Source organism: Entamoeba invadens (assembly GCF_000330505.1).
Source record: "Entamoeba invadens IP1 unplaced genomic scaffold scaff_1105074726009, whole genome shotgun sequence".
NCBI lineage: Eukaryota > Evosea > Mastigamoebida > Endamoebidae > Entamoeba > Entamoeba invadens.
This window is the reverse complement of record NW_004440436.1, coordinates 74,590-80,738: the sequence shown is the minus strand read 5'-3', so window position 1 is coordinate 80,738 and position 6,149 is coordinate 74,590.

The following is a 6,149-nucleotide window of genomic DNA, read 5'->3' as shown; positions in this document are numbered from 1 at the left end:
TACGCGATACTTTAGCGCTTGTTATTTATTTTATTATTATAAATGAAGACTCGACTTTGAAAATTTTTGGCATTAAATTTATCAGCTTTTTATAATAAAATGCACTTTTGGGATAATTCGAGTGTATTTCAAAAACAAAAATCCCGTTATTTCAAATTTTATATGGAATTTTTTAATGCTTAAAAATTCTTCAAGTAAAAAAATATTTTTTGAAGACTGTTTTTCTCTTTTTTACTTGGAAAAAATAAGCGAATTTATTACAAAAAAACGATTCCCAAAAATAATAAACAAAATAAATGCAAAAAATCGGGACACCCCAGTACCGACTTTTGAAAACCAGTTTACTTTTAATTTTTCTAAGTTATAATTAATTTCTTAATAATCTTTTTATAATTGATAAAAAATATATTTTCATTTGTTATATAATTAAAGTTATTTTATTTGTATCAAATCAACTATTTGAAATAATATTAATTAATCAACTTTAATTATTTATTCTTATTTTTTGAAACAAGACAAAGTCAGTCTGAAAAATTTTATTTTGTTTTAAATGTTATTCTATACTAATTGGGCTGTACCAAGAAGAATATTTCGGGTAATCATGCAAAACAATTTCATTATTTTTTGAATTAAAAAATAATAAGATAATAATACCCAACCCGATTTTTAAGACAAAAATAGCCAAATATTAATCAAATAAAGTTTTAAACTGAATTTAACATAAAAATTTTTTGATATATATTTGTTAATTACAGTGAAAATACTTCTGAAAATGATGGGAAATAGTTTAAAATGACAGATTTTATTTTAAAAGGACAAGATTTTTAATAAAAAAATGAAAATCATAAAAGTGATGGAGAATTGTTTTAAAAAGGACAGGTATTTTTATTGAAAAAACAGGATTTTTGATAAAAAGGACGAATTTCAAAAGAAATGATGATTTTCATGAAAAAGGACAAGAATTTATTATAAAAAGGATGGGATTTTTGTTAAAAATATGGATTTCAAGAAAATATGACAGCCATTTTTTTTAAAAAAAGGATAACATTTTTAACAAAAAGATCGATTTTTAATAAAATATAATTTATTTCCAACATTTTCCCGATTTTACACATAAAAAACAAACAATTTAAAATATCATAAACGTGTTTTAAAAATAGGTGTACAAATCAAAAATCAAATTAAAATAAAAAAGGTTTTTCATTAAATGTCTCAGTCTATAACATTCATCGACGCTAGAGACCCAATAGCAAAGAAAGATTTTATAGATAATCCACCACTTATACAGTGGAATGAACAACAGCGCCAGGTTGAATCTAAAACACCTTTCATTCTTCCCCAAGCTACTAAAAGAAAAAGTGGAAGACCCAAAACTCGGTCAGAATCAATAAACCAAGCCAAAAGACCTTATCACAAAGTAACAATACAAAACAAATTCGATATGATTAAACTTTTCAAAGTTAATGGGGACACTAAAGATGATGTGTTTTATAGTTGAGAACTTGGTATTAAAATCAAGGCTGTCAAAAATATGTTAGTCAAATTAAGAAATGGTAATTCGATTTTACCAAAAGACCACTACAAATAAAAAAGCAGAGTAATTATTTTCAGCATTTGGTAAAGAAATTAATTAAAAAAAATCTACATCTTCCGTCAATAGTATCCGATCAAACATCCAAAAAGTGTTAGCAAATGCCAATGTTACAACAGTCGAAGAAGTCACAGAAATTACCCAAGAACAATTTGAACTTGGGTTTAATATCAATTCTCCAACTCGAATATCACAAGAAGCATTGGATACAATCGACAAAATGATTCCTTCAATAAACGCGATTAGTAACTTCATGAAAGGAAAAACTGGTATAGATGAGGACAGAACTCTTCCCGTTTTAAGTTTCAAAAGGGAAACTCCACGAGGCTCAGTTGCAAACACTAACGAAAACAAAGAGAAAAGAATCACCGCGATCGAAGAATTGGTTGGTCAGATGCACTCAGGAAAAACATGGGTTTGCATTGATGAATCATCGTGCCGTATTGCTTACACTGCGGTTTACGGATGGAGTCCAATTGGTGAAAAACTCTTCGTGACAAAGGCAAAAAACGGACAAAGACTATCTGCTTTTTGTTTAATAGACTACACAGGAATGGGAACAACTTTTTTGGTTGCAGGAAAAAAGTGATGAAAAGGTCTTTAATAGATATTTTATGGAATTGATGAAACACTATGACGACAACAACATTTCAGCAGTGTTTTGGTGTGACAATTGTACTATACACAACCATTTGAGGGAACTCGTAACTAACACTCGTCATTCAGTTGTTTATAATACAGCTTACAGTCTTGAACTCAACCCAATCGAAACTGTTTTGGGGGTTTGGAAAAGGAGTGTATAAAATGACATACGTATTTGAACTGGCCTTGGCGATCTTCTTGAAAAAATCAAAGATGGATTTATTTCAATTCAACCGGCTGAAGTAATAGCGTCTATGGAGAAATGTCGCAATGAAATTTGGGCAAAAGCATATAAAAAAGACTTGTAATTACAAATTGTTTGTGTTTTGTGTGTAAAACCGGGAAACGTCGGAAATAAATTATATTTTATTAAAAATCGATCTTTTTGTTAAAAATGTTATCCTTTTTTTAAAAAAAATGGCTGTCATATTTTCTTGAAATCCATATTTTTAACAAAAATCCCATCCTTTTTATAATAAATTCTTGTCCTTTTTCATGAAAATCATCATTTCTTTTGAAATTCGTCCTTTTTATCAAAAATCCTGTTTTTTCAATAAAAATACCTGTCCTTTTTAAAACAATTCTCCATCACTTTTATGATTTTCATTTTTTTATTAAAAATCTTGTCCTTTTAAAATAAAATCTGTCATTTTAAACTATTTCCCATCATTTTCAGACGTATTTTCACTGTACTATTTTAAAACTGCTTTCCACATTTAATTATATTTTTATTATTTTTTATTTAAACTTTGACAGAAAACTTTTGATCACAAACAACAATTGAAAATGAATTAAGGTATATGTTCACATTTTATCATTATTAATGTATAATATCTTACTACATCATTTCAATTTTTAACAAACAATAATTATTATCGTTCAAACAGCAACAGACATCGTTTGGTTAATTATTTAACTACAATTTACAAGATGCTTTGAACATCTGACTCTTTGTCTCATTATCGGGTATTTTTGTTTTATATGTGTTCAAATAACTACACTTTTAATGTTTTTCTTGAAGTTTAATGTTTAATTAGTATTATAGTGATTTTGACATTTTATGAACGTGAACACTCGATAGATAACCAACTACATGAAACACAAAGAAATTAAAATGGGATAGTTCAAAAAGAGGACTGCTCAAGTAATATGAGCCTGATTAATATTGTTGGAAGAGACATAATTGGATTTATAAAAGTAATATTATAGTTATTTTACAATTAAATTAGTGCTTGCTTGTATTTTTGAATAAATTGTGACCGTTATTTAAAACAGTCATTTTTTTGTTTTACAGTAATAAATGTTCTGAAATAACAGGAAAAAAATAAACAAAAAATTGTTAAAACAATAAATATTGTATCGAAGGCAAAAACAACTTTTATGTCAATACTCAATTATACAACGTTTGTGACGTTTTTGTTTTTTATTGAAATTTTAACTTTTACCAAACAATGCGAGTTCTTAGATCCCAGCGGTTTTTTTCGCCCTCTATATATATATATTAAAAAGGCGACCCTCGAGATTGTCAATACTCAAAAGATCTTAAGATCTTTTGGGTCGAATTAATTATTTTTATTTGTAAATCGGCATTTATTTCTTTTTTAACCAAATAACATATAATAAAAAATTAATTACTTTTATCAAAAAAAATTGAGCTTCATTAAATTCAAAATCTTTTGCAATCATTTCCACAGTGTTGAATTTATTCTCCAATATTTTCTTAATAAAGTAGACAAAAAATCTTCCACAATCAAATCCATTTGTTTGTTGTGGTACACTAACATAATTTATATCAACAATTTGAATAACACTTTTACCAAAATCAATTCCAGTTAAAAAAATTTTCATTTTTGATATTTTATTTGCAACCAATTGCTCATTCCAAGTATTTAAGCTATCCAATACACTGCATATAAAAACATTGTCGTTTTTCTTTTCTAGAACCATTAGAAACCAATGCCCATGTTCTCTTGGAGGTACAAAAACAGGAAATAACAATTTGTCTGCTTTTTTAACACAGCCAAAATATTCAAGTTTGCGATTAAAGTTATTTGGTTCCTCAAATACCTTATAGGTAACATCAAAGAAAAAAGTATCTGCAATCCAAACATTTGTTAAGTTATTTACACTAACAACATCTTTCAAGTAATCAGTGAGATCTTTATCGGAAAGCATTTTTTAACAACATTTTGTTGATCTGGAAAACAACTAGTTTGTAATTCTTCTAAATTACTATAAGTTATCGTATCTTTAAAACTTGTGTCTTCTTTTAAAAACCGTTTTTCATCATCCATTAAATGTGTACATGTGTTATTTTTGACATTTTCTGAAGCACTTATGTCGTGTGATTTACCAACTTTTTCATACATTTTTTTGTGATATCAAAGAAATAACATCTTTTTCAGTATCAAAACCGAAACTAGTATAATTAGTGCAATTGTCAGCAACATCAATCACATAATCATCTTTGTTTTTCGTTTCGATTTGACCACAAACTTCTTTTTCACACTTTAAATACTTATCAAAACAATTACTGACTTCTGTTATTCCATTTTTTGGTTCGAATGAATTAAGGACTTTTTCTAATTTATCATCTAATTCATTTTGTTGTTCTTCTTCGACAACTTCTTGGCTTGTTGTTTTTGTTTTGTGTAAAGGTTGATAAGGTAACAGATAGTTATACATTGATAAAGCAAAAGTTACAAAACTTTGATATAAACTCGGATCATTTTCATAAGTCACCCTGAAAAAACGAAAAAAATTGTGTAACCTCCCAAATGTGTGTTCTACTATGTTTCTGTATGCCGAATGTGAATGGTTATAATCAAGAGCCTTTTCCTTTTTCTCTTCTTTCATTTTTTGACATTTTTTAATGGAGTGTGCATGTATATTTGGTCTTTTTTGAAATAAACCAAATCGCCCAATGAAGCATGACCTACATCACAATAAGACTCTCTTGAACTTGCATGTAATTTCTGATCAACAACTAAACCTTCGGCAATGTTATAGGATACAATAAAGCCAAGTGAATTAACTACAACCTCGATTTTTTTACATGATTTGTTTACTTTCACGTTATAGTTACATCTATCCCTTCTATTGATTTCATCTCCTTTAAAATTCAAAGATTTGATGGTTTCACTTCTGATGCAGTGTAACATTGTATCAATTGCTGTGTAAGTGTTGAGTGCCCAAGGAAACCTTTTCAATTGTCCAAAAGGTCTGCCAACTGCAAATGGAATATTTACATCGGGATTGTTTTTTACTAAGTCAATGAAAGTCCGTTGGCAAATTTTTGTGAAATACAACATACAAGTCCTGAATTGGTATCCAATAAAACCTGACATTCTTTTGTCGACACACTTTCTGTATTTATCATTAGTCTCATCTTCTTTTTGTTTACTCATACTTTTGAATTGTTCGATGTTTAACAACATAAACAAAGTTTTAAAATTAACACCCATTTTTAAATAAACTAAAACCATAAAAATCAGTGATTGAATGAGAATATTCTGTTTTTGTGATTGTTTCTGTTGTGAGTGTTTAGTGGTAGAAAATAACATTTCTTAATAGATTTATTTCCTCTAAATTGACAATTTGTTGAATTTAGTAAATCACAAAAAGAATAAAATTGTGAAAATGTCATTCCACATAAATTTACCATCTGTACTTCATTCTGAATTATGTGATTTATAATGTCGATATTACACGATTGAAATTTTATTTCTGTTTTTATAATTTCCTCGGTGGAAGGTTTTTTGGGAGGCAAAAAAGTGTTTTGAGTTAATTATGTTACTTCTTTCAAATTTAAAATGTGGTCTTCTTAGTATTCGGGCCATTTATTTGTTATTGTTGGTATAGTTGGAATATTATAAGATGGTGTAACAATTAAGTTTAAATACTCCAATATAGTTTT